The 26,179-nt window shown below is 41.0% G+C and overlaps 1 long non-coding RNA gene across 2 annotated transcripts in view; it reads right to left on the bottom strand.

The window, feature by feature from the left end:
• Positions 1-439: 439 nt before the first annotated feature.
• Positions 440-26,179, bottom strand: part of LOC140202783 (uncharacterized) — a 75,388-nt gene continuing 49,648 nt past the window's right edge. For both annotated transcript variants that reach the window (XR_011887192.1, XR_011887190.1), the window contains exons 3-4: positions 18,493-18,650; positions 440-509 (exon numbers count right to left, since the gene is read on the bottom strand). This is a non-coding gene — a long non-coding RNA (uncharacterized lncRNA). The remainder of the gene's footprint in view (positions 510-18,492; positions 18,651-26,179) is intronic.

Here is a 26,179-nt window from a genome sequence, read left to right as displayed (position 1 = left end):
TAGGGTTTGGAGGCTTGTGTGCTAGAGAGCTATGTTGCTTGGAGTCAGGGTCTTGCACTTTGGCTCTTGGTAGGGTCACCCATGCTGAACAGGTCAAAGAGTAGAGGCCAGACTAAGAGTGGTCCACCGGTCCTTCAGGTTTGGGGGTTCAGTTCACAGATAACAACCCTGACTGCTAAAAACAATTGTTAGGGAGCAGCAATAAGGAATCCTTCTATACAGACACAGATGAGTGTGGTAGAACAAAGGGATCTCAGAATGCAGGTACATAATTCATTGAAAGTGGCTTCACAGGTAGATGGGGTCATAATAAAAGCTTTTGGCACATTGGCCTTCATAAACAAAGATACTGAGTACAGGAGATGAGATGTTATGTTGGAGTTGTATAAGATGTTGGTGAGGTGTAATTTGTAGTATTGTGTACAATTTTGGTCATTTACCCATAGTAGTGGTTGCCAACTGGTCGATCGCGATCCACCGGTTGATCTTTGAGATTTTCCCAGTAGATCCTGAAAAAAATGAAAAATAAATACACATACTGTTGTAATGTGAGCATTGTAAAAACAAGTAATACTAATTGGGATAATGGTAATATAGTAATACTCCCGCTACTGAAAGCTGTTTGTAAAGAGAGATTGTTTCCGGGTTGTGGGGTTTTAGTTCCGTTCTTTCTGCCCAGTGCGCATGTGTGTTATAGTTCCCCCGTCATGAACCGCGGTAGAAAAGGCCGGAAGTAAAACCCCACAACCTGGAAGCAACCTCTCTTTAGAAACAGTTTCCATAGCAGGAGTATTGCTATATTACCATTATCCTAATTTGTGTTAACTTGTCTTTATAATGCTCACATTACAACACTTATCCCCCTTTAAATTCCAACATTTCCCAAATGTAAATAATTGGGAAACAAAAAACAGTGGTGTCATTATCTTGTGTACCTCTGAAACTTATACTATTGTCTCAGTAACAGCTTACCAATACAAAACACCTGAAAAACATGGCAGATTGAACATTCAGTTTAACAAAGGAAACTGTCCATTCAAATATTCAGTCTGTCAGGAGGTTTGCGAGGGTGCTGTGCTGCAACAGATGAAAATTATGAAATCTAAGTACAGGAGCTGACTTACTGACAGAGACCTCACAGACTGTCTCAAACTGGCTGTCTGTAGTTATGAGCTAAATTTCAAGGAACTAGCAGAATGTATTCAGCCCCAGTGATCATACTAAGTGCAACAGTCAATTTTTAATCATTTATTTTTCATCTTGAAATAAAATTAAATAATGAAATATGGAATTAAAGGTGTTGTAATGTAAGCATTATAAAAATAAATAATACTAATTAAAGATAATGGTAATATAGCAATACTCCCGCTACGGAAAGCTGTTTGTAAAGAGAGGTTGTTTCTGGGTTGCGGGGTTTTACTTCCGGTCTTTTCTGCCCGGTGCGTGTGACTAAACGATTTAGTAGGTCGATCTTGCCTTTCACTAAGGCCGAGGTAGGGGATTTTGGGCTTAAAAAGTTTGGCGACCACTAACCTATAGGAAAGGTGTAAATAAGATTGAAAGAGTACAGAGAATATTTAAAAGGATGTTGCCGGGACTGGAGGACCAGAGTTATCAGGAAAGATTGATTAGATTATCACTTTATTCCTTAGAGCATGGAAGACTGAGAGGAGATTTAGCAGAGGTATACAAAATTATGAGGGGTATAGATAGGGGAAATACAAGCAGGCTTTTTCCACTGAGGTTGGGTGGGACTACAACTAGAGGTCATGGGTTAAGTGTAAAATGTGAGATGTTTAAGGGGAACATGAGGGGAACCTTCTTCGCTCGGGGTTATGAGAGTGTGGAATGAGCTGCTAGCACAAGTGGTGCATGTGAGCTCGATTTCAATGATTAAGAGAAATATGGATGGATACATGGATGATGGGCATGGAGAGCTATGGTCCAGATGCAGGCCGATGGGAGTAGGCAGTCAAAATTATTCAGCATGGACTAGATGGTCTGAAGGGTTTGATTCTACACTGTGTATTTTTCTATGGCACTAACTAATGCTCATCTGCATCAACTATAGAGTGATAATGATCAGGTTTTCTATTTCTGTGACATTGGTTGAGAGATCAGTACTGGCTGGGATACTGATAGAACTTCACTATCCTTTTTCAAATAATTCCAATCAATCTTTTTCCTCCAGCTGAATGGACAGTTTGAAGATTTCTTCAAATGATTCCCTCCCCTGCCCCCCTCCCAACCCAACAGTTAGAGTAGCCTCTCAGCACTACCTGAGGCATTGTGTCCAAACTTCCAGAACTTTGTTAGGATTCATTGCATCAAATCAAGAGTTATGGTGCCACAATGGAGTCAAATTAGTGGATATTACTCCAAGTTTGTGTTACCAGAAGGGTTTGCATCACAATTCATGGGGGTTATAGATACAACTAATTGCCTTTATCCACTGTATCCATTCACATAAAACTGGACTTATCGATCACAGACTTTCCTGAACACAACTAATATAGCAATTTCCATATTACTGCTACTGTTTGCATAGAAAATATATTCTTTCAGCTTTTGCTTTAATTTTAAGTTAACCTTGAAAATTCCATAAGAAAGATTGTGCTCTATGAATTTTAAAATATCATAGTTGTTATTATTCAGCCTCCCTACACTCACTAATCCCAAAGCTATGAGAATATGAACTCCCGCTGGGATTACACATGACTGAACTCCTCCAGTGAAGTTGCCAAAGTTTGTGCAGTCAGAGGAAGGAACCACCCACCATACCCTTGTTTATCTACTCTGCACTTTCTCTGTACCTTTTAAATGTTATTGTGCATTGTTATTGTTTTACTTTGTTCTACCTCTTTAGTCAAAAGAAGGCTTGGGAGAAATTTAATGAGGGTAAGCAAATTTTGCAGGAGGTGGGAAATGCAAAATTGTTTCCATTGACAGACTGATGACTATATTCAATGTAATGGAAACTACCTAGAGAAACATTGATGGTTGCTGGAAAATAAATTTTTAATGTAGTGAGGTTTTAGAATGTGAGATGCAATGCCTGTGAACGTGCATGAAACAAATTCAATAGTAATGTTTAGAAGTGGGTGTACATCTGAGAAAGAAACATTGCAGGGCAACAGAAGGAATAGAGGCCAGGGCCGAATTAGACAGCTCTTTTGGGAAGTTGCTGAGAATGAGCCATATTACGTCAGACCACTGAGGACAAGCAGAAGAGCAATCCACTTACAGGATAAGTGAACTAACATCATCATCCTCTCCCAGGCCAACATTCCAATGCTGAGACCCTACACGTGCTCAGTCAGATCTCTTGGGGAGATCATGCTGTTCACATGCCTGAGAACAGATTCCTGGAGAAGAAACTCTTTTCTGAATTCTGTCAAGATGAAATATTTTCAACTGGACATACCCCCATCGCCTGACAGATGTCTTTGGCCCAAGATTGCTCAAATGTGTCGGGAGCACATAGAAACCTAGAGAGCTGGTGACAGGAGCACAACAGCTGACAAACTGCTCAACTCCTCAAACACTTCCTCCTCTACCTATTGCAGAATCTTTAGGTCCCACACTGCACTCTATCCATCTCAGTCTCTATGAAAATGGGGTGAAGCAAATAATAGAACACAGAAAACATAGAAAACCTACAGAACAATACAGGCCCCTCGACCCACAAAGTTGTGCTGAACATGTCCCTACCTTAGAAATTACTAGACTTCCCCATAGCCCTCTTTTTTTTTTTAAGCTCCATATACCTATCCAAAAGTCTGTTAAAAGACCCTATCGTATCCGCCTGCACCACTGTTGCTGGCAGCTCATTCCACGCACTCACCACTCTCTGTGTTTTAAAAAGGATACCCCTGACATCTCCTCTGTACCTACTCCCAAGCACCTTAAACCTGTGTCCTCTTGTGGCAGCCATTTCAGCCCTAGGAAAAAGCCTCCGATTATCCACACGATCAATGCCCCTCATCATCTTATACACCTCTATCAGGTCACCTCTCATCCTCCGTCGCTCCAAGGAGAAAAGGCCGAGTTCACTCAACCTGTTTTCATAAGGCATGCTCCCCAATCCAGGCAACATCCTTGTAAATCTCCTCTGCATCCTTTCTATAGCTTCCACATCCTTCCTGTAGTGAGGCGACCAGAACTGAGCACAGTACTCCAAGTAGGGTCTGACCTGGGTCCTATAAAGCTGCAACATTACCTCTCGGCTCCTAAATTCAATTCCACGATTGATGAAGGCCAATACACCGTATACCTTAACCACAGAGTCAACCTGCGCAGCCTCTTTGTGTCCTAATCCTCAATCTCAAGCAACTGCATATGAGGAAGATGCACCAGTAGGGAGCATTCAAAGAATAAAAGCTAGCATGCATAATACAAGAATACATTCAAAGAATATGATCTCAAATGCGTTTAGCAGTTTGTAGTATACTAGGGAGAATTTTATTCAATTTTACAATTATTCGCCCTAGGCTGCTAAGACTGGCTGTCCTACTCGATTATGGACATCCCCTGCATATGATTGTGTTCCCATAATATTTAGCTCAAGATCACAACTTACTTACAGTAGAACTAGTTACCTCTCCCTCTCCACTTTTAGTAATTGTTTCTTATCAGTGTTATGTGCTTTCAATGCCATTTATCTAACACTGCAGAGGTATAGTTACCTTATCAAGTGATTTTGGTGTATTTTCTGATTAATGGACAGAATTGACTTCTGGATATCTGTAGAAACAGAGTCTATTTGTTACCTGCCTCAAACCAGCTTTTAGCCTCCTCATAAGCCACCTGTGTGATTCTTGCCTCCTCATTTTTTGATACAGCTTCACGGTTAGCATATTAATAGTAGTAAAAAGGAGATACAGGATCTCAGTGACCAGTGGATCACTCCCATTTGATCTTCCTGTTATTCTCTGTCTCCATCCAGCTTTGATCAGTCTGCCCTTTGCTTCTTAATCAACAATTCTTGCATTCCTATTTCAGATTTCTTGCATTTCTTATATGGTCCTTTGGTAATTTCAGATACTTGGACTACATTTACGTTTCCTGTAGACCTTGGTGGCCTCACACTTCCAACACGTTTGCCTCTTTCTGCTTTATGCTTCTGCTTTCTGTTCCAAGTTCAGGAACAGTTATTACCCTACAATCATTTGGCTCCTAAACCAGCTTGCATAAACACCATTCACAACTCTGAACTGATGCTACAATATACAGACTCACTTTCCAGGACTGTTTACAACTCATGTTCTCAGTATTTCTATTATTTGGACAGATGGTCTTTTGCATATTGCACATAACGTTTGTCAGCTTTTTTTTTTAATGTATAAGTTTTCATAAAATTGTCTTGTATTTCTTTTATTCCCTATAAATACTCACAGGAAATTGAATCACAAGGAAGTAGATGCTAACATATGTACTTTGATAATAAATTTAATTTGAGCTTTGAACCTATCAGAAATAGAAATGTCTAATTTGGAATTAATTTTTTTTTCTTTCCACACCCCAGCAATTTTCTGCATCTTGTATTTCATTTTGTTTCTAGCTGTTCGTTCTGAAGAAAAGCCACTGTTAATTCTGTTTCTCATTTCACAGATGCTACCTGACTTCCTCAGCTTTTTTTACCCCAGCATTTTTCTTTTTATTTCAGATTTCCAGTTGGCGTGTGGCTAAGTGGTTAAGGTGTCAGTCTAGTGTTCTGAAGGTTGCTAGTTCAAGCCTCAGATGAGACAGAGTGTTGTGTCCTTGAGCAAGGCACTTAACCACACATTGCTCTGTGACGACACTGCTGCCAAGCTGTATCGGCCCTAGTGCCCCTCCCTTGGACAACATCGGTGGCGTGGAGAGGGGAGACTTGCAGCATAGGCAGTTGCAGTCTTCCACACAACCTTGCCCAAGCCTGCACCCTGGAAACCTTCCAATGCGCAAATCCATGGTCTCACGAGACTAACGGATGCCAATTATCAGATTTCCAACATTTGCAGTATTTTACATCAATATGAAAAGAGAAAATGCTGGAAATTTGTTTACATTTTTCTTTTTATCTTTTCATTGTTTCCTTAAGAGCAAGTGTGATAGCATAGTCACATCAAAACACTTTCTCAATATTTCTGGGTTTTTTTTGATAATAATAGTCTTTCAGGAAATTTCTTCCAATGCGGTTCTTGTTTTCTCTCCAAAGCAGACACCTGATAAATTGGGTCTCCTGTGTTTGCATAGTGGCAGCTCTAAGGAACTTATCGAGAGGCAAATGCATTGAGATGCTTGAAACTGTGATAGTGTTCTATATTTAGTTAAATGCTATCTTTTGGAAGGAATTGTGTAATCCTCTTAGTGCGCACAACTTGTGACTCTGCTGCCCTCTAGTGATGAAAATCATTAAAGCATACCAAGTTGATCAAACTGTGATAATTGCAACAGTTTATCCACAAAATCCTCCAAGTGCACTGGAAGGACAATTAAACCAATCCCTAGGTAAGTCTCCCATTATTGACATCCTAGTTATTTACAGTTGATTCCTCTAGGTGGGATACATAGTTCTCAGATACTCAAAACAGACATTTTGTTCTGCATTCTGTCATGAAAATAAATCACCAGGAGGAGAGAGGAAAAGATGGAAGTTCTCAAAACCTCCTCAATGTGATGCAACTTCCTCACTGAGTATTGGAAATACCTGGCCCATGACAGCTGCAAGTGCTGAAAGAGTAGAACCTTTCAAATATTTCACGAGTGCAATGTTTCAGGAGGAAATGGGAATGCACTAATGAAGAAGTATATTGAAATGATGGTAAAATGAATTTAGAGGAAAAATGCATGTGATTGCATTTTCTGTAGATATTGTAATATATTTTTAAAATGAAGAGTAAAAAATGGAGGCCAGCTTTGCTTTAATGGGTAGTTCTGTTCCAGATGAGCACAGAAAGTGTTTTTGGACATCATGATACATGTTTGGTCCCCTCCCATGCATATGGGAATCAAACATGTTGAAGATGCACATCAAAATCACACCAAGTACTTGCTTCCATTTAGAAATTAGATTTTAGATACAAAGTTGCTGTGCTGTGGAAAAGAATTTATGGACATTTGATCCTTAGTTAATCAAATGAAGCCCAGGTGTTCATGGTCACTAGGCATGTTAGTATTGTGCTTAAGTTATTGGCGTACAAACCTGAAGACATAGACTAGCCTCTGTAGTATCCAGAACATCTTCAAGGAGCAATGCCTCAAAAAGGTGGTGTCCATCACTCAGGACCCCCATCATACAGGTCATGCAGTTCTCATTGCTACCATCAGGAAGGAGGCACACTCTCAATGATTCAGGAAAAGCTTCTTCCCCTCTGCCATCCCATTTCTGAATAAGCATTGAAGCCATGGACACTAACTCAGTATGTTTTTATTTCTATTTTTGCACCACTTATTTAATTTAACTATTTATATATTTTTAATATAATTCAGTTTTTTTCTCTATTATTATGGATTGCATTATACTGCTGCTGTAAAGTCAACAAGTTTCATGACATATGCTGGTGATATTAAACCTGATTCTGATGCTCTGTTTAACTGAATTGGTATAAAGGTTTCACTGCTGGTAATGTTGGCAAAATTCAGAATGCTTATGTTGGTTTACTCATCCTTTCAGTAGTGAGCTTATAGGATTTTGCAGAGATGGCATTGGTGATATACATTCATTGTCCACTTTATTAGGTATCTCTTGTGCCTAATAAAGTGGCCACTGGGTGTATGTTTGTGGTCTTCTACAGCTGTGGCACAAGGTTCAATGTGCTGTGTGTTCAGAGATGCTCTTCTGCACACCACTGTTGTAACCATAAGAGCATAAAGTTGATTTTATGCATAACCACTCAATTTCTGTGCTCATCTGGAACAGAACTACCCATTAAAGTGTGTCCGGCCTCTCCGGTGAATGATATCATATTTGTTAAATAGGGGCCGTGCACAATTCTGATTTAATGGAGACAGCCGTGAGAAACACGAAGGAACATCTGGAGAAACTTCTGAAATGCCCGGTTCGTTGCCGCTACTACTGTGCGATCGGGAATCTCCAGAGGGGAAGGCCCCAAATCCTCGGCTTTGTCTGTTACTGGCAGCCGGGGTCGGGGTTGAAGCGCTGGGCAGAGGTGGTGCTTGGTGTTGGAGGGCTGGTCGGAGGCTCAAAGTTTTCAGACGGACTCAGAGTCGGACTGTGGTCGGGTGCTTCCAAGATGTTGCATCGGTAAGTTTGCGGCGCTGGAAGCTCATGGCAGGAAGAGTTTTCTTCTTTCTCCCATCTGCGTGAGATGATGGGACTTTTGAGAGACCTGGAGACTTTTTTACAGTGCCCATGGTCTGTTCTTCATCAAATTACAGTTTTGCTTGCACTGTTGTAACTATATGTTATAATTATGTGGTTCTTGTCAGTTTTTCAGTCTTGGTCTGTCTTGTGTTTCTGTGATATCACACTGGAGGAATATTGTATCATTTCTTAATGCATGCATTACTAAATGACAATAAAAGAGGACTGCGTGTCCTCAATCTAATCTAAGGTTGATTTGTTGTCCCTGTCAACCACATTCTCCCCATATCCTTTGACTTCCTGACTAACCAAGAACTTATCAACCACTGCTTTAAATATATCCAATGACTTGGACTCCACAGCCATCTGTGGCAATAAACTCCACAGATTCATCACTAAGGAAATCCCTTCTCATCTCTGTTCTGAATGGATTTCCCTCTATTCTGAGTCTATGCCCTCTGGTCCTGGACTTACCCATTATAGGAAGCATCCATCCTCTCCATGGCCACTCCAGATAGGTCTTTCAATATTCAATAAGTTTCATTGAGATTCTCCGTCATTCTTCTAAACTCCAGTGAGTACATGCCCAGAGCCATCAAATGCTCCTCATTCTTTAATACTTTTATTCCCAGAATCATTGTCATGGAAATCCTCTCCAATGCCAGCATTTTTTTTCTTAGATAAGGGCCCAAAACTGCTCACAATACTTCAAGTGTGGCCTGACCAATGCCTTATAAAGCCTCAGAATCACATCCTTGCTCTTGACTTACAGTCCTCTTAAACTGAATGCTAATATTGCATTTGCTTTCCTTACCACCGATTCAACCTGCAAGTTAACATTTAGGGAATCCCACACAAGCACTACCAAATCCCTTTGCATCCCTGATTTTTTTTGAATTTTCACTCCATTTAGAAAAATAGTCTATGCCTTAATTCCTCCTTACCAAAGTGCATGACCATACACTTCTCTACACTATATTCCACCTGTAATTTCTTTCCCCATTCTCCCAATCTGTCCTTCTGCCAACTCTCTGCTTCCTCAACACTAGCTGCCCTCACCTCTCAAGTCAATCAATTCCATCATCCAAATCATTGACATATAACGTGAAAAGAAGCAGTCTCAGTATCAACACCAATGGTCCTCAGCAGCCAACTGGAATAGGCCTCCTTTATTCTGACTTTGCCTCCTGCCAATCAGCCAATCTTCTATCCATACTAAAATCTTTCCTGTAATATCATGTTATTATCATATTAAACAGCCTCGTGTGCAGCACCTTGTCAAAGGCCTTTTTTTAAAAAAAAAAATCCAAGTAAACAACATCCACTGACTCTCCTTTGTCTATCCTGCTTATTATCTCCTCAAAGAATTCCAACAGATTTGTCTGGAAAGATTTCCCCTTAAGGGAAGCATGCTGATTTTGACCTATTTTAACATGTGCCTCCAAGTACCCGAAACCAGTTTTTACTAACGGATCCCAACATCTTCCCAGCCACTGAAATCAGGCTAACTTTCCTTCGTTCTGCCTCCCTCCCTTCTTAAAGAGTGGAGTGACATTTGTAATTTTCCAGTCCCCAGAAAGCATTTCAGAACCCAGTGATTATTGAAATATTATCACGGTTGCCTCCACAATCTCTTCAGCAACCTCATTCAGAACTCTGGAGTGTGGTGCATCTGGTGCAGGTGACTTATCCACCTTCAGACCTTTTAGCTTCCCAAGCAGCTTCTCTTTATTAATAGCAACGACATTTAATTTCTGCATTCTCACATTTTGACAGGGTGAATTCTATCATGTTATGATCACTGCCTCCTATAGGTTCATTTACCTCATGCTCATTAATCAAATCTAGTTCAGTATTCAACACCCAATCCAGAATTGTCTTTCCCTTAACGGGCTCGACCACAAGCTGCTCTGGAAACCCATCTTGTAGCATTCTGCAAATTCCCTTTCATGAGATTACACACCAACCCAATTTTCCCATTCTAGCTACACATTGAAATCCCCCATGACTATCATGACATTGCCCCATTTACATACCTTTTCTATTTTCTCTTTAAATTTATATCCCACATCCTGGCTACTGTTTAGGGGCCTGTATATAACTCATCAGGGTAATGTTTTGTCCATTGAATTGCCGCTCGCTGAATGATTGCATCATTTTCTGTAATATCTAGAGACTGTGGGTGAAAGTCCCAGAAGTTTAGCAGGTTTTGAGATACTTAACTACACCCTCTGGCAACAATAATCATTCCACAGTCAAAGTCACTTAGATCTCATTTGCTCTTCATTCTGATGTGTGGCTACGAATCACTGTTGGTTTATCCCATTGATATACCCTATTAGCATGCTTTGTATTTCATTTTACAAAACCACCCGCACCACCCATTCATCCTCTTCATAAATTATTTTCAGAATCAGGTTTATTATCATTGGCATGTGTTGTGAAATTTATTAACTTAGCAGCAGCAGTTCAATGCAATACATAATATAGAAGAAAAAAAATTAATAAGTAAATTACAGTATACATACATTGAATAGATTAAAAATTGTGCAAAGAACAGAAGTAATATATATTAAAAGGTGAGGTAGTGTTCATGGGTTCAATGGCCATTTAGGAATCGAATGGCAGAGGGGAAGAAGCTGTTCCTGAATCGCTGAGTGTGTGTCGTCAGGCTTCTGTACCTCCTACTTGATGGTAGCAGTGAGAAAAGGGCATTCCCTGGGTGCTGGAGGTCCTTAATAATGGACACTGCCTTTCTGAGACACCGCTCCTTGAAGATGTCCTGGGTAATTTGTAGGTGAATACCCAAGGTGGAGCTGACCAGATTTACAACCTTCTGCAGCTTCTTTCGGTCCTCTGCAGTAGCCCCTCCATACCAGACAGTGATGCAGCCTGTCAGAATGCTCTCCACAATACATCTATAGAAGTTTTTGAGTGTATTTGTTGACATGCCAAATCTCTTCAAACTCCTAATGAAGTATAGTCGCTGTTTTGCCGCCTTTATAACTGCATCAATATGTTGAGACCAGGTTAGGTCCTCAGAGATCTTGACACCCAGGAAGTTGAAACTGCTCACTCTATCCACTTCTGATCTCTCTGAGGATTGGTATGTGTTCCTTCGTCTTACCCTTCCTGAAGTCCACAATCAGTTCTTTCCTCTTATGAACACTGAGCACAAGGTTGTTGCTCCAACACCACTTCACTAGTTGGCATATCTCGCTCTTGTATGCCCTCTCGTCACCATCTGAGATTCTACCAACAATTATTGTATCATCAGCAAATTTATAGATTGTGTTTGAGCTATGCCTAGCCACACAGTCATGGGTATAGAGAGAGTAGAGCAGTGGACTAAGCACACACCGCTGAGGTGCACCAATGTTGATCGTCAGTGAGGAGGAGATGTTATCACCAATCCACACAGATTGTGATCTTCTGGTTAGAAAGTCCCCAGCATCTATAATGACAATTGTAAAGCTAATGGATTTTCATAAAAACACCCCGGGTTTCCTTCAAGGAAATAAATCTGTCTTCCTTAATTAGGCTGCTTCTCTCATTTTTTTTTAAAAATAGCATTACCATCTGATATTACTACTTTTTCATGTGCCTTGCGCGTTACACACTTGGGCGATCATGGCTCTTGACATCAAACGATCCCTCGCAGCGTCAATGATATCTCACACACTTAGATCTGTTAGTTCTTTCACAGTGTCCATATATTTTCTTCTTTGCCTTCCTCTTCCGTGTTTCCCAGGCATACGACTTTGTAATGTAAGGCATTCTATTTCTCCCTTTCTGATGACATGGCCCAGGAATTTAAGTTTCCTGTCATTTAATGTTCTCACAAAAGATCTTTTCGTGTGGGCACGTTAGAGTACTGTCTCATTAGTTACCCTATCTCTATATGATATCTTCAGCAATCTTCTAAGAAATATTACTACCATCTGTCTATTTTGTATTTGCATAAAGCTATTCTTGATAACACTTTGAATCTAACTGATTGAGAACTTACTTCAGTGATGAATAGAGCCTTGGGAAGATGCTAATATCATTACATATTGAGCTGAAGATTGTTGCAAAACATTCTGCTTAACCTGTCGCATTTCTGTGCTGGATTACGCCATTGCTCTATGACAGGTGTCACAGTATCTGTCATGAACCTGGCCCCGATACACAGAGAAAAGCAGAATGCTTGTGTCAGAATGTTGTGTCTGGATTTCAGTTCAGCATTCATTACTGTTGTCCCACAGATCCTGGTGAACTAACTCCTACTCCTCAGCCTAAATACACCACTGTGCAACTGGCTGCTGGACTTCCTAACGAACAGACCTCAGATAGTCAGCATGGGCGCCCCCCAGGGCTGTGGGATGAGCCTGTTGCTGTAAACTGCTCACGCAGGTCTGCATGACCAAACACCTGAGTAATCACATTGTTAAGTTCACTGATGATACAACAGTGGTGGTACTCATCACCAACAATGACCAGACAATCTACAAGGGAGGAGGTGGAAGAGCTGAAGGCCTGGTGACAGGCAGATACCCTCCTTAATAACAACAAGGCAAAGAAGATGGTTATCAATTTCAGGAGAACTTGCGCCACGCACCCTCCTTTTATATGGGTGACACAGCCGTGGAAACTGCAAGCAGTTTCAAACTCCTCGGAATGCATGTCTCATACAACCTCTCATTAGATTAGATTATGAGGACACTCAGTCCTCGTTTATTGTCATTTAGAAATGCATGCATTAAAAAATGATACAAAGTTCTTCCAGTATGATATCACAGAAACACAAGACAGACCAAGACCAAAACTGACAAAAAACACATAATTATAACATATAGAAACATAGAAAATAGGTGTAGGAGTAGGCCATTTGGCCCTTCGAGCCTGCACCACCATTTATTATGATCATGGCTGATCATCCAACTCAGAACACCGCCCCAGCCTTCCCTCCATACCCCCTGATCCCTGTAGCTACAAGGGCCATATCTAACTCCCTCTTAAATATAGCCAATGAACTGGCCTCAACTCTTTCCTGTGGCAGAGAATTCCACAAATTCACCACTCTCTGTGTGAAGAAGTTTTTCCTAATCTCGGTCCTAAAAGGCTTCCCCTCTATCCTCAAACTGTGACCCCTCGTTCTGGACTTCCCCAACATCGGGAACAATGTTCCTGCATCTAGCCTGTCCAATCCCTTTAGAATTTTATACGTTTCAATAAGATCCCCCCTCAACCTTTTAAATTCCAATGAGTATAAGCTTAGTCGATCCAGTCTTTCCTCATATGAAAGTCCTGCCATCCCAGGAATCAATCTGGTGAACCTTCTTTGTACTCCCTCTATGGCAAGGATAGTTACAACAGTGCAAAGCAATATCGTAATCTGATAAAGAGCAGACCATGGACACGGTAAAAAAAGTCTCAAAGTCCCGATAGCCCCAACATCTCACGCAGACGGTAGAAGGAAGAAACTCCCCCTGCCATGAGCTTCCAGCGCCGCAAAGTTGCCGATGCAGCATCCTGGAAGCACCCGACCACAGTCCCTCTCTGAGTCCGTCCGAAAACTTTGAGCCTCCGACACCGAGCACCAACCCTGCCCAGCGCTTCAACCCCGACCCCGGCCACCAAGCAACAGACAAAGTCAAGGATTCGGAGCCTTCCCCTCCAGAGATTTCGGATCACACAGTAGCAGCGGCAGTGAAGCAGGCATTTCAGAAGTTTTACCAGATGTTCCTCCATGCTCTCACGTCTGCCTCCATCAAATCAGAATTGTGCACAGCCTCCTACTTGACAGATTACAGATGTTCATCAGCGGAGAGGCCGCGCGCACTGCGTCGCCATCTTCTCCTCCTCCCAACAATTGTCCCAGAACACAGCCTACGCGGTCATTGAAGCTGACCAATGCCTCTACTTTATGCGGAGGCTGAAAAGAGTTGGACTATGTACATCCATACTTGTGTCATTTTACAGTTGTGCAGTTGAGAGGATCCTAACAAGCTTACTGCTCGGTGCAGTAACTGCACTGCTACAGATGGGAAGGCTCTACAACGGGTAGTCAAAGCTGTCCAACACATTGCTGGCAGCAGCCTACCCACCATCAAGGACAGATATACAAAAAGATGCCAGCAAAGGGCTAGAAACATCATGAAGGATCCCACCCACCCTACTCATGGACTGTTTGTCTCACTCCCATCAAAGAGGAGGCTCTATAACATCCACACCAGGGCCACCAGACTCAAAAACAGTTACTTTCCCCAAGCAGTAAGGCTGATCAATACTTCCACCCACTAACCCACCCCTCCACTCCCTTAACCACCACTACTTTATTTCCTGTCAGCTCCCTTATATACAGACACTTCTGTGCCTAATATCACTTTATGGATGGCCAAACAATCAATCTATGCTTATAAGCTTTCTTCTGTATTTATATCTATTGTTTTTAATTATTATTGTGTTCTTTATCTTGTTTTATGCTGCTGCATCAGCTCTGGAGTAACAATTAATTTGTTCTCCTTTACACTTGTGTACAGGACATGACATTAAACAATCTTTAACCTTGAATCTTGCTGAGGCTGGAAAATGTGGGGTGCTTGATTGTTTTTTATTGCCCATGAGTGAATGTGGCAGGCATGTAGAGCTTTGGTTACGTCTCTTGTAGGATTGCTTAGCTCTTCTGCTTTTGTAACACATTTTCATTTATTTCGGACTCTGCAACTGGGACAACCTTCTGCGTTCTTTCCTGAATCAGGACTGGTCTGCTGATTTGATGGGGGTAGTTGTGATGTGAAGAATGAGCTACACTATGGGATTATAGATCATGGGGGAGTACAGTTCTATTCCAGCTACAGCTGAACCATGTTCATCTTTGGGTTGTTCATCCTGTTCTGAATCCATCCCATGGATAACAAAGTAAAGCAGTATATGTATGGGATTGATCAGTCCACCTTTTTCTACTGCATGATGCCAGACTTTGATCTCCTTACCCAAACAAAAGTACATTGGGCCCACCTTTTAATCAAATTCCTCTATCTTTCCATGAGCATTTGTCTGTCACAAAAGGTATCTTCAGCTTTAAATAGTGGGACTACCCTTGTGCCGGAATTGTTTTGGGATAGAAACATAGAAAATAGGTGCAGGAGTAGGCCATTCAGCCCTTCGAGCCTGCACCACCATTCAGTATGATCATGGCTGATCATCCAACTCAGAACCCTGTACCAGCCTTCCCTCCATACCCCCTGATCCCTTTAGCCACAAGGGCCATATCTAACTCCCTCTTAAGTATAGCCAATGAACTGGCCTCAACTGTTTTCTGTGGCAGAGAATTCCACAGATTCACTACTCTCTGTGTGAAGAAGTTTTTCTTAATCTCGGTCCTAAAGGGCTTCCCCTTTGTCCTCAAACTGTGACCCCTTGTTCTGGACTTCCCCAACTTCGGGAACAATCTCCCTGCATTTAGCCTGTCCAATCCTTTTAGGATTTTATATGTTTCAATAAGTTCCCCCCTCAATCTTCTAAATTCCAGTGAGTATAAGCCTAGTCAATCCAGTCTTTCATCATATGAAAGTCCTACCATCCCAGGAATGCAATCTGGTTGCATCTCTTTCTGCTCGTTCACACAGCTTTGGGACCTGTTCAACTCTAAGCTCAGCCCTAAGCCTCAGAACAGCACAGTTGGCATGACCACTCACTTCCCACTGTTGCAACATCATTTGTAATCATTATACCTTCTTCAACAACCATTCATCAGTGCATTCTTCACCTCACAAAGCTGGCTTTTGTTGGCTTGCCGACGTGGAATAGGCAAAAGAACTGATTCCAAAGTAAATTTCAAACTAGCCCAGTCTTAGTCCTTTTTCTTCTGTTCAAAGTTTAAATCAAATTTATTATCAAAGTACATGTATGTCACCATATATAACCCTGAGATTCATTCTATTTTCTTGCAAGCATTTATAGTAAATACGAAGAAACACAACAGAATCAATGGAAAATAAAATGCACACAAACAAAGAATGGACAAACAACCAATCTGCAAAAGATACCAAATTGTGCAAGTACAAAAAGAAATGATGTTTAAATAAATAAATAAACCATATTGAGGACATGAGCTGCAGAGTCCCTTGAAAATGAGTCTATAGTTTATGGAATCAGGTCAGTGTCGAGGTGAGTGAGGTTATCCACTCTGGTTTCGGAGCCTGAGGGTTGATGGGTATTTACTGTTCCTGAACAGTATTAGACCTGGTTACATATGTAATTTTTAAAAAAATTGATCGCATCACTTCTTCCTCATGGCAGTATGAACTAAAATAGTAAGGAAATCTGTACAAACATATTAATACTCTGATCCAGCATTTTAATAGAAGATTGAATTAAAAGGATTAATGAATGTTTATAAAACAGATTCCAAACTTCAATCCATAGGCAGTTGTATGTTAACTTTTGCTCGGCATGAATCTGAAGACTGCTGTTTTATGAATTAGCTACTCAACAGGAAGCTTATGAAGAAAAGACCTAACTATGGAAAAGTTGAAACTAAAATGTATTTGCTGATGCATTTATTCCACAGAACAATGGAAGCCTCAGAGCTACGAAAGGTGGGAACTCACACAGGATCATCCTTTGCTTTTCTTTTGCAGAGAACAATAATTTCCTGGTTGTAATTGCTCAGCAAGAGAAATCAGAGGAAGTTTCTTGTGTGTAAGGTTCAATTATTTCTAGCCATGTTCAGTACACTTGAGATTAGATTGTGGTAATGGACGAAAGCAATCTATGTGCCTCTGTCACTGATGCACTGCCTTGGCACCAAACTCAAGTCCAAGTTTAAGTTCATCCTTTTTCTTTTTCAATCTTTTTTATTGAGTTTCAAATTGATAAACATAACAATGATAATGATACAAAGAGATCGGGATTACATTAATAATGGTTAACATATACAGACACAGACTCCGAGTAACATATTTAATTTAAACCTCCCAATCTCTTAATAACTGAACATGAAAAAGATTCAAAAAGAAGTTTTTACTCCCTACGCTTAAAAAAAAAAAACAAAACAAAACAGAAACTGGGCTGCCATATTTCATCGGTTAAGATCATTATTTGTCATTAACTCCGCTCCTCTAAACACAAGCAAAAATTTATTAAAAAGGATTCGGAAAAGGTCAACTTACATCATATGAAAATGTTGAATAAGTGGCCTCCAAGTATCTTCAAATTTAACTGAAGGATCAGTGGTACCACTCCTAATTTTTTTCCAAATTTAAACATGTTATAGTTTGGGAAAACCATTGAAATGTAGTAGGGGGATTAGAATCTTTCCATTTAAATAAAATGGATCTTCTGGCTATTAATGTAACAAATGCAATCAAACGACAAGCTGAAGGGGATAAATGAATAAAGTCTATCATTGGTAATCCAAAAATTGCAGTAATGGAATGAGGTTGTAAATCAATATGTAAAACTACTGAAATAATATCAAAAATGCCTTTCCAATATTTTTCCAAAAGAGGGCAAGACCAGAACATATGTGTCAAGGAAGCTACCTCAGAATTACCTCTGTCACAGACAGGATTTATATGACCATAAAAACGAGCTAACTTATCCTTAGACATATGGGCCCTATGAACCACCTTAAATTGTATCAAAGTGTGTCAAGCACACATTGAAGAAGTGTTAACTAGTTGGAGAATTTTCTCCCATTTCTCAAGTTTAAGTTTAATTGCCATTCATCCATACATAACCATGACTACAGCCAAACGAAACAAAGTCAAACACAGTGCCAACAGTCATACACAGTACAAGGCACATATAACACACATAGGACAGCAATAAAACAGAGTCACACAAAAAATGTCCAGGTCCCTGAGTCCATGAATGTTGCAGCAGTCTGCAGTCAAAGACAATACAGCTTGTTTTCTGCCAAGTCAATCTGGGGGCAACACTGATTCCAGCATAGATACTGCACCACACTGCCTCTGACGTTCTGATGGAGCACCCAACTCCAATGCCCACCCACCACCCACCCCAGCATCTGCAAACAAGTGTCACTGCGGCTTGAGGCCCGGTTCTTACTATGTCAAGGCCACGTAGCTCCCCACCATTCACCAATAAACAATGAATTGGACATGCAGTATTCCACACCACCAATGTCCAAAAGGGGTCTTTCGATCACAAGGGAAGCGACTAAGCGGACCACTCACTTGTTAGACTGGAAACCTCCTTTGCACATTGACGCCTCCCTGACGCAGGCAGCAGCACAATCCATACCAAATCCAGCTCCTCCACTTTCTCCACCAACAAGCAACTCGCTGATGAGGTTGACGTGCAGTACTTTAAATTATTAATGTCCAGCAGGGTCCTGCGATCATAAAAAAACAAAATACATTTAACTGAAGTCTATTTAGGTATTATCCATAACTCAACACAACAATGTCTTTGAGTCAAAAGATTCTGGGCTGAAGTCCCACTCCAGAAATTTGTGCAAGTAATTCGAGCTAATATTTGGTGCAGTCCTGAATGTTAGTTTCACTGTCAGAGGTGCCATTTTTCAGATAAAATATTGAGCCATGATTTCCATCAATCTCCACAATATTGCATAGCTCTAGTTTGGTCAAATGAATAAAATATGAGAAGGTGCCTGAGATTTCTGTTAAAAAACTTGGAGGAATAAATACTTTAAACAGTAATTACTTGATAGAGGTTGGTAACGAGGAAATCCAGAAAAAATATTGACTTCATCAGCTAGATAAGTATTGTGATTTATGGATTAATGCATTAATCATAAAACTTTGTCAGATGAAATCCTCTCCTATTTACGTAAACAGAGATGGAACTACCAGCAGGCTCAAGGACAGCTTCTACTTCACTGTTATAAAGTAAGATTGTTGAATGGTTCCCTAGTATGATAGGGTGGACCCTTGCCCTCTCAATCTTCCTGGTTATGGTCTCTACCTTATTGTTTACCTGCACTACACTTTCTCTGTGACTGTTACACTCCATTCTGCATTCTGTTATTGTTCACAGCACCGTGTAAAATTCAATCTGTATGAAATGCATGGAAGACAAGCTTTTCACCGTACCTCAGTACATGTGACGATAATAAACCAATTTCATTTCAGTTTCCAGTTCCAATTCAGCTTGCGTGCATCTGTATGTAGATGGTGGAGAAATGACATACGGAGGGCAGAAAAAGGCCATTGTTTTCAGGAGGTCACAAACAGCAAAGAAAGTGGCAGGAAATAGTTCTAACAACAAAGATGATTCCAAAAAGTAAGCATGTAGGTGGATGAGAAAGCTTGGATGTATTATATCAATGGATAAGGCCAACGAGTGCACCTGCTCAGCTGAGGCAATGACATCACACATACACAGTACAGACTTTATTAGTATACTTCTGTCTCTCTTGCAGAGCACTGTGACATGTATTTGCAGAAGGTTTGGTGCAGAAATAACTGCATCTCTTACTCCTGTGGAGGAACCAGTGTTGATCACAATTGGATTGGTGATTCCCAGAACCATAGCAGGGGTGAAATTCTATTACTGACATCATACTTATCGTCTTCACACTGCCTGATGCAGGATTTTGACTAAAATCATTGACAATTCATTTTCCCTACAAATACTGAGTTCATCCAGCATTTTGTTGCTAGAATACTAGAGTTTAATATTCTAATGTATGCTATCTCTTACCTTAGTTTAAACTAGGATTGCTGGGTGGGTGGGTGGGACCCAAACTGAAGAGACGGAGAAACAGGCGGTTGGCTCACAAATAGAGAAAGCTTGGAAAGGGTGTCTGAGGGAGGATAGGCAGGTGATAGAGAAGGGAAGCGCTCAGACCGATGGTTTGAGATGTGTCTATTTTAATACAAGGAGTATTATGAACAAAGCAGATGAGCTTAGAGCGTGGATAGGTACTTGGGGCTATAATGTTGTGGCCATTACAGAGACTTGGATGGCTCGGGGCAGGAATGGTTACTTCGAGTGCCAGGCTTTAGATGTTTCAGAAAGGACAGGGAGGGAAGCAAAAGAGGTGGGGCGTGGCACTGTTGATCAGAGATAGTGTCACGGCTACAGAAAAGGAGGAAGTCGTGGAGGGGTTATCTACTGAGTCTCTGTGGGTGGAAGTTAGGAATAGGAAGGGGTCAATAACTCTACTGGGTGTTTTTTTTTTTTACAGACTACCCAATAGTAACAGGGACATCGAGGAGCAGAAAGGGAGACAGATTCTGGAAAGGAGTAATAATAACAGGGTTGTCGTGGTGGGAGATTTTAATTTCCCAAGTATTGATTGACATCTCCCTAGAGCAAGGGGTTTAGATGGGGTGGAGTTTAAGTGTGTTCAGAAAGGTTTCTTGACACAATATGTAGATAAGCCTACAAGAGGAGAGGCTGTACTTGATCTGGTATTTGGAAAATGAACCTGGTCAAGTGCCAGATCTCTCAGTGGGAGAGCATTTTGGAGATAGTGATCACAATTCTATCTCCTTTACCATAGCATTGGAGAGGGATAGGAACAAACAAGTTAGGAAAGTATTTAATTGGAGTAAGGGGAAATATGAGGCTATCAGGCAGGAACTTGGAAGCAGGAAAATGGGGTCTCATATGCCAGGCTGCTATTTGTAGACTTTGGCACAGTACTTAACACCATCATAATGGTGGGGAAACTATCCTCACTGGGTCTTAACACTTCCCTCTGTAACAGGATCCTGGATTTCTTCACAGAAAGGCCATAGTCAGTCCTTGTGGGCAGACCTCGTGGTCTCTCATCCTTTTACGCTCCCCAGGTCTGTGGGCTCAGTCTACTGCTGTTTACGCTGCTGATGCATGACTATATCACAGGATTCAGTTCAACCCGTGTCATCAGGTATCCCACCCATCCATCCAGCATCCTCTTTGACTTTCTACCATCAGGCAGGAGACTCCGATATATAAAATCAACAACGGTCAGGATGAGAAGAAGTTTCTTCCTTCAGGCTATTAGGCTTCTGAACTCCCTGCTGCATCGCATTCAAAATGTCACTGGTTAATCTCTTCCATACCTGACAATATTTAATTTATGCACTTTACTTTTTTTATGTGTAATTCATCTGTAAATTTTATCCTTGCTTTCCTAAGTTATTGTGTGTTATGTGTACTACTCTGCTTTATACCCTGGTTTGGAGAAACAGACGGTCTGCACATATATAGTTACAGTAAATGACAATAGATTTTTAGCTGCAGCTGTAAATACAGCACTAGATTCTGCATTCTATTTTTTGTTTTTCCAATTAACTTTTGTTTAGAAAAATTGTTTATGGATTGCTTGCAAAACTAAGTTTTTCTCTATCTCGGTGCATGTGACAGTAGCACACCAATGCCAATTCTAATTCTCCATTCCCTCTCATAACTCACTATATTACAGGATCACTCTGTGCTCCACAGAATTTTCTTTCCACTGAAAGTGCATTGGAAGGCTGCATTCAGCTCCAAAGATCGTGAGTTGACTCAGACAAGCCATGTCAGCCATGGAAATATTCATCCATGCCAAGTATACATGATCAAGGCAAGTATACTCATTATGTGTGTTTGGAGTTCAGAGAGCAGGTAAATGAAACTGCAGCAAGACAAGCTGCACATGGGATGTGAAAGAAGTGAGCTTAGTGAGCCAGTAAGCAAGTTTATTTTTTAATCCATGAATCGGGTACAGCAATAGTTTCTTACGCAAATTTTCTATGTGAATGGCTTAAACAGCAAGCCACTAATAGTTAGTGCTGACGAAGGGTCTTGGCCCGAAATGTCGACTGTACCTCTTCCTAGAGATGCTGCCTGGCCTGCTGCGTTCACCAGCTACTTTGTGTGTTGCTTGAATTTCCAGCATCTGCAGAATTCCTCGTGTTTAAGCCACTGATCAGTGGTTGTTACCATAAGTAAAATTCATTTAAAAAAAACCTTTTTGGTTCTACTAATCAAGACAGCAAACTAACATTACAATACAATACGCCTCCACCCTCAAACGTATCAACAGCTATTGTTTTTCAAACAAAAAAACAAGAAATTGCTTTAAAATAAATTTAATCGGGCTAGCATCTGGCAAATGTTTTGTACTACAAAATGTGAAGGATTTTGAGTGGAAGCTGGAGACCAATATGATACTCAGATCAGCACTGTTTTGGGTACAGCTTGTGCCTCCAATGATTAGATTAAAAACAATGTCTTCACTTTTGTTGGTAATATTTGAAGGCTCCACAGCAACAATGTGATCTCTTACTAGCTCTTCTTTGAGTTAGTCCTGACGAAAGGTCTCAGCCCGAAACGTCGATGTACCTCTTCCTAGAGATGTTGCCTGGCCTGCTGCGTTCACCAGCAACTTTTATGAATGTGATGCCAGTGATACATTCATATGCTTCTTTTTCTCATGGGGTATTTTAATATTATTATTCATGTATTTGGCTTATTCTCGCAATGGCCTTGTCCTGCCTCACCGTTCACTGTTCCCTCATTCACCACTTTACCCTCTACAGTTTACAGGCCAGGAGTATTTACTAGTATTTGATGGAAAGTGAGGTAAAAGTAGTAAAGAGAAATAAACAGGCATGAGTGATTCAGGCTACTGACAGCAAAAAATGAGCCAGCAATCCACTCCCAGAGACCTACTTTGAGTTGGAACCACACTTCGGATGACAGGGTGGAGACTGGATCAGGCTCCATAGTGATGCCCTCCAGAACTGACTCGGATGATGGATAATCTTTCACAAAAGAACAATGAATTATTGGAGGAGTGCCAGAAGTCCAGGAGAAGCTGGTCCCCTCAGGGTAATAGCATGAAATGGGCAAAGCTGGAAAACAGAACAAAAGGGATCTAGAACTTTTCCATCACCATGGTGACAACCACAATACTGCAACGACAAATGGTCCAATTTACACAGAAACTCAGTGTTTTTACTAACATCTTTCGGGCATAATTCTCAGCAGGAGAGAAAAAATGTCATGGCAACCCAGGTGGCCTACATAAGTGACCATATGACTGTTCTGAAGAGTGAAATATGAAACAGCTGTAAAACAGTTTAGAGAATGGAGCATGGGGTTTAGGTTTACACTAGATTGTGTGTATTTAAATTCATTGCATATTTCAATTATTTGCGAACTACAGTTTTATACACATTTTATTTCAACATAAAGCGGCACTGCCCTGTGTAAACAAATTTCTTGAATTCAGATTTGGAAAAAGAGATTCAGTCACCAACCTGATAGATTTCATTGTTTATAAGTAAGGTTAATATAGCTAATCTCATGAAATGAAAAGCATCAAAGGGGAGTACTTAATATGTGAGGGCAGAAACTTACTCTAAAATGGGAAGTAAGCTAGGGGTGGTGGAGTGCGGCTGAATGGCTGTGTTTACTTTGAGAAATAATTTAGAATGGATTTCTCTTAGTTAATTGGTTTGAATGGATTATTTGATTATCAGCCTTTTGTCTCAGATCATCGCCAGGGAGTGACAAGGAGGAAGATTTAAGATTCCAGATTCAAGATTGTTTAATGTCATTTCTAGTAGACAAGTGTAAAGGAGAACAAAATCTGATGCAGCACCAAAAAAAAAACACAATAACTATAAATACATGAGATAGCTTATATACATTGATTGTATGCACGAAGTGCCAGTACAGGAGTGTCTGTACATAAGGTGACTTTGACAGGAAATGGAAAAATTAGTGGTGATGGGAGGGGTGTTGTAGGGTGGATAAGTGGGTCGAGGTGTTGATCAGTCTTACTTCTTGGGGAAATAAACTCTTTTGGGTCTCGTGGTCCTGGTGTGGATGCTACCATAGCATCCTCCCTGATGGCAGTGGAGCAACTTCCATGAAGAATACCAGCCTGCTTCCTCATGATGTTATTGGTCTTTTTCCAGCACCTTTCTGTATAGAGAGCTTTGATGGTGGGTAGGGTTGTGCCAGTGATGCTTTTGGCAGCTTTGACTATCTGTTGTAGAGCCTTTTTGTCCACTGCCTTGCAGTTTCCATACCATGAGATAATACAGTACGTTAGGATGCTCTCTACTGCACATCTGTAGAAAGGCATGAGAATGGATGTGCATAGTCCAGCTCTCTGCAGCCTCTTCAGGAAGAAGAGGCATTGGTGAACTTTCCTGACTGTGTAGGACATATTTTGGGATCATGAGTGTTTGTATGAGATGTACACTCTCTGGAGTTTGAAAGTGCCCGTAGTTTCCACTGAGCCACTAATGTAAAGAGGTGTGAGTTCGCAAGTCAATAACCATTGCCTTTATCTTATTGACATTGAGGATGAGGCTTTTTGATTGGCGCCAGGTCTCGAGCTCTTCCACCCCCTCTCTGTGGGGCATCTCATCATTGCTGCCGATGTGCCCTATCACTGTTGTGTCATGGGGAAATTTGACGATGTGATTACCCTGGTTTTAGGCTGTGCAGTTGTGTGTGAGCAGAGTGTACGGCAATGGGCTCAGCACACAGCCCGGAGGGGGGGGGGCACTCATGTTGAGGTTGAGGAGGGAGGAGTGGTTGTGCTTCCTGACTATCTGAGGTCTGTGGTTAGGAAGTCCAACACCTAGTGGCACAGTGGGGTATTTACTCCAAGGAGTAGGAGTTTGTTCACCAAGGTCTGTGGGACAGTAGCGTTGGATGCCAAACTGCATTCTGACATGAATCCTTGTTTCCTCCGTGTGTCAGGGGCCAATGCCTGATAGATGCTGTGGCATCTGTCTGCAAGGATATCGGTGAGTGCCAGTGAGGCAGAAATTGAGTTTTTGATGTGTGCCTCTTCATGATGCTTGATGGGCAGTAGTTGTTCAGTTCTGAACTAAGTTCTGAAGGAAGGCATTGGAACATATGGGAATAAATCTGAAGAGGAGAGCAAAAGGACAGAAAATCTGGTAAATCCAAACAGTCATGGAAGAAATAGAAAAGGAGTTGTGAGAGTTTGGGGGTTGATATTAGAATAGTCAAATAGAGGAGCTTGAAAGAATTGTTTTGGTTGATCAGGGTGTGTGATCAAGGGGCAAGGATTGTGATAGTGATAGTACTCCAGTTGAAACAGATAAACTGTGACCAACATACAGTGTGTGTGGAAGGATACTAAGTCCAACAGCCTCTGAATCTTGATAAATCTCTCCATACTTTCAGAAGCTTCCCAATCAGTACCACAAGTCCCTCCCCCACCATCACCACCACCAACAATTTAACATTTGAGCATTAGCTCTAACTATTGGTTGTCACTTGTGAAGTAGTTGTTTCTTGTTTCACAGATACTAACTCATTCCACAGGTGCTGAGTATTTATCTTTTGTTTTTATCAGATATTTATCCAACTTTATTTTTAAAGAGCAATTTGTCTGGATTTCAGTTACTTTTATTGTGAAGTTTACACCCAATATCTAGCCTGCACAAAAAGTATCAAACATATCTTGGTGAATTCAGTAAGTAAATTGTGGTTCCTGACATATTGATCCAACTCTGTGTTTATACAATAATGAAAGACCAGGTATGGAGACGAGATAAACTTTCCTCCTTTTTATGCATTAGTTTTCTTTAGTAATTTTAGACCAGTTCGTTTAGTTTGGTGCTCAGAAATGGCTTGTTCCCAAATTTCACAGTTGGCTGACGTTGTCCTTCAAACTTCTTTGCGATGATAACAAGTCCAACTTTATGAGTGCCTACTCATGAGTTACATCCCTGGTTTAGAGTCATTCTTGTCTTCTTTCCTCAATATCCTTCCCCATGAGGTTGGCATTCCTGAACTTGCAGTCACACTTTCCAAGTCTGACTTCACTGATAAGGCTGGAACAAATCCTTCTGACCCACACTCAAAGCCTATCCAATGGCCCAAAACACTTGGTTACTAGAAGTCAACAAATATCCTTTCAGCCCATAAAATTCC

The sequence above is a fragment of the Mobula birostris genome, chromosome 1, assembly GCF_030028105.1.
Source record: "Mobula birostris isolate sMobBir1 chromosome 1, sMobBir1.hap1, whole genome shotgun sequence".
NCBI classification, from domain to species: domain Eukaryota; kingdom Metazoa; phylum Chordata; class Chondrichthyes; order Myliobatiformes; family Myliobatidae; genus Mobula; species Mobula birostris.
Note: the sequence above shows the minus strand (reverse complement) of the source record. Positions and strands in the feature narration are given on the sequence as shown.